We start from the raw sequence: 12,259 nt of genomic DNA, 5'->3' as shown, positions 1-12,259 counted from the left end.
TAATAATAATAATAATAATATATTAAATGGATAATAATACAGACAGTTACATAAAAATAATATGTATATTATGTAATAATAGTATGTACAATAAAGATAGTAATAGTAATAATAATTCTAAAGACTGTTATGATTACAGGAATATTTTCTAATGCCCCTAAAAATAATTACTTAATAATAAAAATAAATAGTAATAATAATGATGATAGTAATAATAATAATACTACTAACAACAACAATAACATTATATAAAATTATGGTAATGATATTAAAATTTTGTAATAATGGCAACAGTAATCTACTTGTTTTCTGAAATACAATTAAATAAAGGCAATGGTCGCGAAAAAATACTGCAGCTCTGAAAATACTACTGTAGTTCTCATGTGAACAACCAAAAATGACAATCTCTGACCTTAAGAAGCTATTGGTGATGTCCCATGACAATGTGGTCTGGCAGCGCTTCTCAGAAACATCTTTGTTAGGCTAATCGAGGTTAACTCTCCAAATAACCACCTCAGCGTCTTGATTCATGTGGTTTAGGTTCGTGTTTATCTGAACATACTGGACTGATTGAGTCTCTCAGTTCTCACAATAAACAAATATTCCACATGTTTAACCTCTCGGAGGATTTCAGTAGAGGAGGTTAAATAGCCAACAGAGCTAAAAGAGGATTGTGTTTACAGTGTGTAACGTGATGACATGCATGCGTGTACTGTCTTAGACAATGACACACAGAAAGAAAACAAACAAGACAGATAAGATTCAGTTAACAAATAATACTAAAATAATGTGTTAAAATGTTTAAATAGCTATAATTAAAAGAGAAAAGAGAAAGCAACTCAAGGCTTACGTGACATCATTGTTGGGAAAGGATCATCTTCTCTATATTTTACCTCTAGACAAACACTGAGATGTGACCTCTAACATCTGTTTGTTGCCATTTCAAATAAACTTGTAATTTCACCACAACCTCTTACGTATAATAATGGTTCATTGGATAAGACAAATGTGAAGATAAGATAACTGGATTTACAAATAAGACATCCCAGAAAAGTTTGGGTTTGCCTTACACATCGGATTGAATGTAATATTTTATACATATTCAACGACCTAGTCAATATTACAATAATTTTAAGTTTGTAAAACAATGTTAAGGAGATTTTTTTTTAAAGATGAAGAAAAACTGGAATTTTACTATTCAACAACAAAAATGGAAACACCAGACAAGCTTGATTATTGTGATCTTATAAGGAAACAATACTGCACATCCGAATTTTTTTTGGTTATATTACATAAAATAGTTTACGTGGAGTAAAAATATTACAAAAACTCTTAACAAGCTTGCAGTATTTTATGATCTATAATCGGACATATAATAAATGTAAATGCAAGTCATCATATTCCAACCCATTCTCATGAAATGTGTATATATAGCACGCACTTGAAAAGTCATACAATACGCCAAATTCCAATTTTGCATCAATATGATAAACCAAGTCCTTCCCGTTTACTTAATATGGCGCGTCTTTTCTTGTCATTTTATGTATTGGTTTCTCAATTTTTGTCAATTTTTTTTAAGCATTGTCGCTTGGCTTTGGGGATTTTCTTTAGGATGTTATTAAATATATAGCTTTCTCTGCGTTTTTGTCTAGTTTTAAACCACGGTCGCTTGGAGTTGGGGTTAGAATCGGGGTTTGGGTTAGGATGTCATTTTTTGTAACGAAAAGTTGACCGTAAAGCCAAGCGACAATGGTAAAAAACAAAGAAAAAAAGAGAAACCAATACTTAAAATGACACGAAAAGATGTGCCATATTAAAGAGCCACACAGATCCAAAATCGAAACTGACTTGTATTGCAGTGTGTCATGCAGCTGTCCATCAATGTAAATGATGTGCAAAGTAGTTGAACCAAAAAGTGCACGATTAATAAAGTTATTGGCTTCTAAAGTAGGGAGTCGACTCTGAATCGCTGAAACGAGTCGTCATATGGATTGAATCTCATGCCTGTCTTTATCCACGTAATACCAACACTTTGCATAATAATCTCCGCCTACAGCCTTGCCTGCGGGAGAAACGGAAACAATGACCTGCCCACAGTTAGTTAGTGTGTAAACATCATATCACGATGTGTTTTCAGTTTGTGTTGTTTTCACTACCAAAAGATGAAGATATATGAAGAATCAGTGGTTAAAATTACTTTTTCAAGGAGGGATATACTAAACGTTTGGCTTAGTAAATTAAACTTGTAATTTGTAAATGAAGGCTATACCTTACTGCACTACTGTTAAGTCCAACATCATGCTGTCTGTGTAGAAACCAAAAATGTGTTCCTCAATCAAGATTACTGGTGGGATTTTAGCCTCATGCGCATTTTCTTCTTGAGTTGAACTTTTTCAATTTGCGCGGAAGACGTGTTTGAGGAAAAAAATAGCAGTTTTAGCAGCCTTCGAATTGGGACGAGTTGTTATATGTTCAATTGTTAATTTTTGTGATAAGTTTCAGTTTACATGTAGCTAGTAATTTGATACTATAGAAAAGGGGCGTGTCGTTATGATTGAAATTTGTGATTAACATCATCTCTGAGCAGACTTCGAGGGACGATTGACGATATAACTAATTATTAATTTTCGATTTCTGTGTTATTTCACACCGACAAAATGAGTTGTATTTAACCTTATTTTAGCTAGCCAGTCAAATGAGACATTCAATGGGCGTGATTGAATTGGGCGTGCAAGTGTTTGGGCGGAAGTTTGATACCGCGGCTCTATATTAATACATCAAGTTGCTTGGCAAACACAGACAAACTACAGATTCTGCACTGCAAAAAATGATTTTCAAGAAAAAAAATCGTAGTATTTTTGTCTTAACTTGAGATGCTTTTTCTTGATGAGCAAAACTTGAACATTTTTCTTAAACGCTAAATAAAAAAAACAGGCAGATTTGTTGCTTGTTTTATGCACAAAATCACTTAAACTTGATATTTTCGGTCTAAAAACTAGACTTGAATATAATTTTTTTGCAGTGTGAGGAGAAGAATTGTTTATTGTGGTTCTTCTATACCTGTAGGTTTATTATTTTTGAACACAGGTTGCTACAATTTGTGATTTTCTCAAGCTTAAAAAAGGTTGTGGTTGCCATTATGTAAATAATAACAGTTTATTATTTTGGCTTAATTTGATTTTGTAATGTGGTGCGTTATGTTATGCAGATACATCATAGGAGGCGAGCAAATGGATAGTGTCAGGACGATATGATTTACCTTCATTTTGTTTGGGGTATCAATTTGATCATTTAAGATAAGCAGCATGCTTTATTAAGATAAAACATTTTATTAAGATGATTTGCATACCCTTAAAATAAATATTATGACACGTTCATGGGTTTCTGCAGTTATTTATCCATTTATACTCTCCTCTAAGAGCTGATTTAAAAACCCCACAGCACACCATGCAGCATATCTTCAGGTTGTCATGGTTACGCTTCACTCAAAAGCATTAGTCACATGATAAGCACAACACATGTCTGTTTGATGCTTACAAGTGTAAGAGTGTTGCCAGTGTTGCCGGGAAGATCTCAGAGTCAAGTGGGCGTTCTGCATGTACCTTATTATTTCCTGATGAGAAAGAGAGAGAGAAAGACAAGATTGCTCTGAAGGAATTGGGTAATACGTTCATAATGCAATGCAGAATACAATCAGATTTGTTTTTGTTATAAATATTGTGGCGTACACCGCATTTCCTGATTATCCAGAATAATACAATGTCATAAAAACGGTCATAATATGTTCCCCAGCTGTCTCTGGGGCGGTACCCTTTAAATTGTTACAGCTATGTGCCTATTGATTCCATATGTTACATACAGTATGGACCTTTTTAAAGGGTAGTGACAGCTGTTGTACATATTTTGATCATTTTTTTTCTAACAGTGTACAGTAGTGGGCAAAGATGATGTCCATGGGGATATTTTTTACAATATTTGCTATTAATGTCCAATTAGGTAAGATTAAACCTTCAATAGGTGTATGGTACAAAATGGACAAAACACTAAACTTTAATATATTTATTGGACAAAATAATTGGGTAAAAAGGCAAATAACGGTGTATTTCAGAATCTGGGTATTTTTCTTTTTTTTTTAAATGCATAGAATATCAAAAAGCTTAATATTTGATCTGTTATATTTGTTGATGCTATTTTGTAATAATATTTCAAAATCATTGTCCTGGGCTATGTCTTTACCTTGCATACACATGTAATCTTGTTATATCCAATATATCTACCATGTGATTTTAAAGATATCTGTCTCACAAGTACACAGTAAAAAAAATGCAGCATGAAGTAAAAACAATTTGGTTATGGGGTGATTCCACAGTTTCGGTCATCAAGGGGTGTAATAAAAAATATAGATCGTATAATACCCAGTTGTTGTCGTTTTTTTATTTTTAGTTCAATGTTTTGTTTAATATAGATGTAAGAAATAATAAAGTTCATTTTATACCACTAAGCCTTGGCATTATCGTGTAATGCTGCTACTCAGTCTCACAAAATGATGTACCTATATAGTCACATAATTTTTTGATTCTTTTTCGTGATACTGTCACGAATTTCCGCGGTTTTTCGTGATCGTATCACGAATTTCTGTTTATTTGTCCTTGTCACGTATTAGTTACTCAACTGCTTTTTCCTATTTTCAAACCATTTTCGCTTCGGTTTAGGGTTAGATTCGGTGTTTGCATTAGGATGTCACTTAAAGTATTGGTTTATACTATTTTTTTATTTCTTTTTTATATTTTCAAAATTTTAGAACATTGTCGCCTGGCGTTAGGCTTAGAGTTGGGTTTGGGTAAGGATGTCATTTTATGTTAATCTAACCCTAAACCGAAGCAAAAATGGTAAGAAATTAGGACAAAACAGTTGAGTAACCAATACGTGACAATGACACATAAATAGAAATTTGTGATACGATTACGGAAAAATGCAGAAATTCGTGACAGTATCACGAAAAAGAATCAAAAAATTATGTGACTATAGGTACGTAATTTTGTGTGACTGGGCTGGGGATGTCAGGGTGACATTTAGTGCATCTGGGTTTTTCCAAAGTAATTTCTTTAATTTCCTTTAATAAAAATCTGAATTTTGGTGCATAACATTTATATTGGTGTGTCTTCTACAAAATACTACTACTAACACTAAAAGTATAATTTCCTTAATCCACCACGATGCAATGGAAACATTCACTAACGTTCGTAACTCTTTTTGTCCAAACAGTTACGAACGATAAACTATGAATCTAAAGGAAACAGAGATATCACTTTTCCATGTAATTCAGTAGCAAAACAATAAAAACATCTTGTGTGGGTTAAATTCTGACATGCGTTGCTAAATGATAAATTGTTAATAATTTCTGTCAAAAAATCTTAACATTCGAACATTTTACTCTGACGCTAAATTTCCATCTCCCAATGTCTCAGTGGTTCTTAATTCAGATGTAAGATTTTCTAGGTCACACATACTCTTTGTTGGAGGAAGAGTTGACAGGGTTTCACAGATTTCAACAAATGTGGGTAAGTTTGGGATTCTGTCCAAAAGTGTACGAACGCTAAAATGTTATGAACGTGATAAGCTTTGGCTAAGTAAACATTAAATAGGATCATTGTGGTGACAAAGGATAAAAAAGTGTGCTAGTCGGATCATTGCTAGTGGTTTTGGCCCAAAAGCGGCGTCGTGTTCATCTTGAAGAGCATTCAAGGTGGTTGTATACATTTTGACAGATTCTGCACATTAAAGCTCCATTTGATGGCAGCTAGAGCAGAGGTCCTCAACCACCGGGTCGCGACCCAGTACCAGGTCGTGGACAAGTTGCCACCGGGTTGCAAGAACGTCCTGAAAAAATGTGTATAATAGCCACGTAATAGCTTTCTGTCCTTTAAGAGCCGACTTCAAATAACATCGATCATTTCTACAAAGCCGCAGTCTTTCTTTTTCTTGGTCTCTCTCTCTTTCTACCAGCGCATCAGCGATCACATTGCTGTCATTAGTTTGAGCATACAGTGCCTCTAAACACAATTGATCAAAGAATTGCAGAAGTATGACTTTATGAATCATTTGCAAATGTACCTCGCAAATCATGTCAATACGTGAAGACTTTCAACTAGGATTGCAAATGACTGAAAAGTCATTTCAGAATTATAACTCTTTTACTGCAGTAATAATATTTAACGGGTACACTTTTAACGAAGGTTTGAAAGGAACTTAAACATTTAGTCATGTGTCAATCATCATTAAAATCATATTGTAAACGGGAGTCTTCGTGCCCACGCCCCAGTGTTACATACATACACTCACCTAAAGGATTATTAGGAACACCTGTTAAATTTCTCATTAATGCAATTATCTAATCAACCAATCACATGGCAGTTGCTTCAATGCGTTTAGGCGTGTGGTCCTGGTCAAGACAATCTCCTGAACTCCAAACTGAATGTCAGAATGGGAAAGAAAGGTGATTTAAGCAATTTTGAGCGTGGCATGGTTGTTGGTGCCAGACGAGCCGGTCTGAGTATTTCACAATCTGCTCAGTTACTGGGATTTTCACGCAAAACCATTTCTAGGGATTACAAAGAATGATGTGAAAAGGGAAAAACAGGTGCCAGTCTTGTGGGTGAAAATGTTTTGTTGATGCTAGAGGTCAGAGGAGAATGGGCCGACTGATTCAAGCTGATAGAAGAGCAACTTTGGCTGAAATAACCACTCGTTACAACCGAGGTATGCAGCAAAGCATTTGTGAAGCCACAACACGCACAACCATGAGGCGAATGGGCTACAACAGCAAAAGACCCCACCGGTTACAACTCATCTTCACTACAAATAGGAAAAAGAGGCTACAATTTGCACGAGTTCGCCAAAATTGGACAGTTGAAGACTGGAAAAATGTTGCCTGGTCTGATGAGTCTCGATTTCTGTCAGAATTTGGCATAAACAGAATGAGAACATGGATCCATCATGCCTTGTTACCACTGTGCAGGCTGCTGGTGGTGGTGTAATAGCCTGACGTTGTCATACTCAATTCTAGTCAGAATTTGAGTCTGATACCGCTCCATTGAGCCAAAACCATGAGGCGTGTCCCAAACGAAAAATGCCTCTGCACCCAACCGGACAGACACACGACCAACCAGAGCAACGGAGTGTGTGACTTATGTTGAAATGTCGTCTTTAGCAGCCTGACCGATCTGCTAGTAATTTCGCTACAATGATACTAACATCATTGTAATTATACTAAGTCTGAGTTAGCGAAGGTACATCAACACCTACTATGTTTACAACATTTCATTTATATCACAACATTAAGTATTTACTAAGTCATACAGTAAGACTATCTCTTACCATTTGTACGTTAGGTGAACTTCATCCACGACGATAGCTACCCATTACGTTGGCTTGAAAAATATCGGAGCCTAGCATGTCCCTCCACTTATTCAGCAGTCACGATTCCAGGCTTCCGAAAAGAAGCTGGCAACGACCGCTAATTATATCCATCTCGTCGTGCACGCCGAGTTGCATCGCTGTGATACCCATTTCAGTTGCTTCTTTAACTTTGTCCTCCATAGGAAGGACGGCGAAAACATAAACAAATGCCTTGATCGCGTTTCTCTGTTCCTCTTTTTAAATCAATGCTCTGTCGATATCTTTTAGAACAGACTCAATGTCAGAATCCACACATCTGAATTCACCAGCGGCAGCCATTTCATTGTAAACAGATTGAACACACGCGCTCTTTGGTGACGTGGTTGATACGTTACTGTTGATCATCTGTCCATCATCGTATAAAGCCCGCCCTCACAATTTGATTCGTCGGCCGGTTTTGGTATTCGCATAGTAGCTCCTCAACGGTGAATCCCCAGACCGATCTTCCCCGATTTTCAAATAGTGGTGGGCGGGGCTAAGATCGGCTGGCACCCAGGCTAGTGGTGTAATGGTGTGGGGGATGTTTTCTTGGCACACTTTAGGCCCCTAAGTGCCAATTGGGCATCTTTTAAATGCCACGGCCTACCTGAGCATTGTTTCTGACCATGTCCATCCCTTTATGACCACCATGTACCCATCCTCTGATGGCTACTTCCAGCAGGATAATGCACCATGTCACAAAGCTCAAATCATTTCAAATTGGTTTCTCGAACATGACAATGAGTTCACTGTACTAAAATGGCCCCACAGTCACCAGATCTCAACCCAATAGAGCATCTTTGGGATGTGGTGGAACGGGAGCTTCGTGCCCTGGATGTGCATCCCACAAATCTCCATCAACTGCAAGATGCTATCCTATCAATATGAGCCAACATTTCTAAAGAATGCTTTCAGCACCTTGTTGAATCAATGCTACGTAGAATTAAGGCAGTTCTGGGGGTCAAACACAGTATTAGTATGGTGTTCCTAATAATCCTTTAGGTGAGTGTAGATCAACTCAAGTTTACTAGTTTACCTTTGCCAGATTTATCCTGCCTTTCACAAAGCCGTATCCTAGGTTTTCTTAGGATGTTAACCTGAGAACAACAGCTTTCTCCGTGAAGATTGATTTTGACATAACTTATACAAACAAATTGAAATTGTATTGAACTTAATTTGTTGAGTTAGAGTAACAGTTTAACAGTGATATAGTCTTGCATGACTGAATTAACTGTCCAGAAGCTTTGCAAACATGGCCGCCTAGTGGTGCGAATTCCATTCATGCATTAAGATTTTGTAGTTCACACCTCTTGAGGATCTTTTGTTGTTGGTTTGTTGCGGGCAACATCACAGTCAATTACAAACACACACGTGCTAATATAAGACGTCATCAGATTCAGATATTTGTCATTTTTAGGAAAACATCTGTTTCAAGAATTCAGCGTGACCTGCAGACAAATTACGTTCGTGGTTCCTAACCGCCAGCCGTAAACAAAATTGCCTTCATGTCTTTGAGCATCATTTCACCGATGCCATGACAAACTGCTTTACCTGCTCTCTCTGTCTCAGCAACAAATCACAAATGTCTCATAGTTACCATTTCCATGGTAACTGCTGTATGAGCAGGTCATCTGTCAGACGCCCAAAAGAGCTTCATGTAGATCTGAAGCAAACAGAGACACGACAGCACACGCAGTTTATTATCCAAATATGACAAACTCATTAAAGTTGTATAGTTTTATTTCATTCAATTTAAGAAATTCAGCTCAATTAAAGGAAAATTCGTGAGATTACAATATATTAGTGGATTTATGCATTTGGCAGATGCTTACAGTCAAGCCATACATTTTATTAGTATGTGTGTTACTTGGAATTTAAATCCATGACCTTTGCCCTGATCATGCAATGCTCAACCAATTGAGCCACGTGAGCAATAATAATGTGAAGTATAATATTATCACTATTTCTACAGAATAATGTGTTGGTTATTTTAAAATGTTATCGTTAATGACAACTCACTTTTTTATATCAGTACATAGGGTGTGGGTGAAATATTAACACAACATCTGCTAAGTGTACTTGTGTAACACTATACAACGTCTTTTATACTCACACCTGTACAACGGTGGGATTCAGATGAAATGATGAGTGTCAGCGAACAGCGTATCCTGCAGTGTGGCTGAGATCTCTTTAAGGACCCTTCAAAACAAGAGTGAGGAGATTCAAAGACCCTTCATCCAAAATACAACTGTCTGTGTGAGAACCTTTATTCTTCTCCATCCAGATCTCAAGCCAAACACCAGGCATCATTTTAAAGATGCATTTTTCTTGGGTATATATAGATATATAGATATACAATATCAGGGCCATTTCTAGCCATTATGACGCCCTATAGGCGAAACCCCACTTGGCGCCCACCCCACCAAAAACCTGATTCTGTAACTGATCATATAAACACTTACACTGTTCATGTAAACAATAAAATTTTAAAAGCACTAAAACACACAACCATTTCTAGGGTTAACAAAGAATGGTGTGATAAGGGAAAAACATCCAATATGCGGCAGTCCTGTGGGCGAAAATGCCTTGTTGATGCTAGAGGTCAGAGGAGAATGGTCCGACTGATTCAAGCTGATAGAAGAGCAACTTTGACTGAAATAACCACTCGTTACAACCGAGGTATGCAGCAAAGCATTTGTGAAGCCACAACACGCACAACCTTGAGGCGGATGGGCTACAACAGCAGAAGACCCCACCAGGTACCACTCATCTCCCCTACAAATAGGAAAAAGAGGCTATTTGCATGAGCTCACCAAAATTGGACAGTTGAAGACAGAATGAGAACATGGATCCATCATGCCTTGTTACCACGGTACCTCTACGATTGTGCATATCATATTTACAGTTCTACAGTAAACATCACAATTAAAGAAATATATTTAGCATAGTAAGACACTCTCATTTCATATCTGTTGTGAGCCATATTTACAGTTATCATCATGAGAAAAATGTACTTTATTTTAGTAGTAACCATGTTTATAGCAGATTAATTACCATTTGTATTATCATAGTTTCACTACAAATAAAAGAGTTGTCAGGCTTTATTTTTTTTGTAAGGGCAAATAATCACAAGTGCATTGCTTGATAATTCTTAAAGGAACAGTATGTAGGATTGTGGCCAAAACTGGTACTGCAATCACAAAACTTGTGACTAAAACTGGTACTGCAATCACACAACTGGTGGCCAATACACAAAATGACAACATAAACATCAGTTGAGGGCTGCAACTCCACTTTTTAAATGATAATATATTGGCCGGACCACTGTTGTCAGTGATATAAGTATTTGAAATGAAAATGATTTCTTAATGTCTAGTGGCCATTTTATGATTAATTGATATACATTTCTTACATACTGTTCCTTTGAATTTCAATTATTATGAAAAAATGTTAAAACACAGGAAAACAGGTTGTGGTCTTCAAAAACTGCAATATTTTTGGGCAAATCACACATACCTACTTCTGTCTGATGCTGATGAAATAGTTTGCTGTACATTCTGGGTTAAAAACGTGACATTCAGAGGTAATCTTTAATGTTGTTGCAGTGCTCATTTTTTACTCATTTAAGGCCTAGTCCACATGGACACGGGTATTTTTTCCTCCAAAAAAATCCCGTCCACACATGCTCAGTTTAAATGAAATCTCCGTCCACATGAAAAAGCAAAAACATGCTATCAAGCGCTGTCAAGAGAATGCCACATCAGCAGGCGGCGATATAACCCAAATCGCGGCGCACAATCTGACGTCAAACACAGCGGATAACGGCACACACTCTGACGTCGCAAGCAAAAACGCTGGTTTTACTGTCTACACGACAACACTGCAACTTCCGTTTCTTAAAATCCTCACCCTGGAAGGGGTTTTCAAAAATTTTTGGTTTCAGTGCCCTGATACTGCATTTTTGTGTGGACGAACAGCTGAAACGCATAAAAAAAGTCAGTTATAAAAATACCTGGTCCGTGTGGACTAGTCAGTAAAGTAGCAGTCAGTGAATACATAATGTATATGCACTCTTTGGAACCCACTGCAGCAGGTGGCGCCCTAGGCAACCGCCTAGTTCGCCTCTGCCTAAAAGCGGCCCTGCTAATAATTCCTCTAAATAAATGCAAACAACAAAAATTATATTGGGCTTATTTTGGGCTTTTGGATAAAAACTAAATTTCAACACTAACTAAACACAAACTAAACCTAGCTATTAAACTTTGGTTTGTATCTTATCTAACCTATGTGCAAGAGGGGATACAAGACCTTGAAAAAAGTATTGTATTACTTTTTTAGGATTTTTGCCTGGCAGATGAAAACAAGGGACCAGAATATTGAAGATTTGTTTCTTTAGCAGAACAAAGAGTTGTGAATTTGATCTCAGGGATTAATTACACCATTAAAAAAGACCCCAATAATCCTCACAGTCTCACACTAAAGTAAGAACCCACAACAGTGTCTTGAACTTTGCTCAGATTTACCAATCAATTCTCATTAAATTCTCCCAACATCAACATTACTTTTACAATCTCACCGTATGCTAACAGTAGTTTTCTTTCTACTTTTATTTTAAGATATCTGATCTGAGAACTCAGTGTCCCCTGATCTCATGATGAAAGATTAACGTCATAACATTAAAATAACCCTAAATGATTCCTCTGAGTACACATTTCTTTAAAACTGTTGACAGTATTCAGGAAAAGGTTTTCTTTAGTCAATATGTCTGACAAATGAAATGATTATAATGTGTGCCACATCTGTAAGGTTTAAATCGCAGTAA

The 12,259-nt window shown here is 36.7% G+C and overlaps 1 long non-coding RNA gene across 1 annotated transcript; it reads right to left on the bottom strand.

The window, feature by feature from the left end:
* Positions 1–3,019: 3,019 nt before the first annotated feature.
* Positions 3,020–11,332, bottom strand: LOC129441690 (uncharacterized). Its single transcript, XR_008643625.2, has 3 exons — positions 9,551–11,332; positions 9,035–9,100; positions 3,020–3,613 (listed from the first exon to the last, which is right to left on the bottom strand). It is a non-coding gene; the product is annotated as an uncharacterized lncRNA (long non-coding RNA).
* Between the last annotated feature and the right edge of the window lie 927 nt (positions 11,333–12,259).

This window comes from Misgurnus anguillicaudatus, chromosome 2, assembly GCF_027580225.2.
Source record: "Misgurnus anguillicaudatus chromosome 2, ASM2758022v2, whole genome shotgun sequence".
In the NCBI taxonomy this organism is placed as follows: Eukaryota; Metazoa; Chordata; class Actinopteri; order Cypriniformes; family Cobitidae; genus Misgurnus; species Misgurnus anguillicaudatus.
The sequence above is the reverse complement of the archived record's forward strand: the minus strand, read 5'-3'. Positions and strand labels throughout refer to the sequence as shown.